Here is a 512-nt window from a genome sequence, read left to right as displayed (position 1 = left end):
GTGTCCGAAGTGTTCAAAGTGACCACTAGAGGTCACCATTTCATGCTGTGTAAGTTAATGTACGCTGGTCCGCGTTCAACTCGTCATGCCGTTTGTTGAAGGCCATTTTATCTTGCTAACAATGGGCTTCATTCATCAATGTCTTCTTATGTTTTTTCTTAAATTTGTCCTTGAGAAAGGTCCTAAGAAAAAGTCATGACGTGTTCTTAAACCGCAGAATTTTTCACACCTTTGTGCTCTTGAGTGTGTTTAGATTCTGTCTCTAAGAACAACTTCCAAATAGGAAAACATTGGTGAATGTCGGAATCTTCGTAAAAATTGTCTAAGAAGAAATTTCTTCTTAAGAACGGTTGGTGAATGAGACACAGTGTCTCCCCTTTCTGCTGTCCTTTTTCCCCTTCAGCTCATTTGGGATTGGGAAACTGACCCGTACAACAGGCTCTCAGGTATGTAGTCTCGATGTCATTCGAGAAACAATTGACATGTTTGAGTTGATGACGCATAACACCACA

Source organism: Colossoma macropomum, unplaced genomic scaffold (genome assembly GCF_904425465.1).
Source record: "Colossoma macropomum unplaced genomic scaffold, Colossoma_macropomum, whole genome shotgun sequence".
NCBI lineage: Eukaryota > Metazoa > Chordata > Actinopteri > Characiformes > Serrasalmidae > Colossoma > Colossoma macropomum.
Note: the sequence above shows the minus strand (reverse complement) of the source record.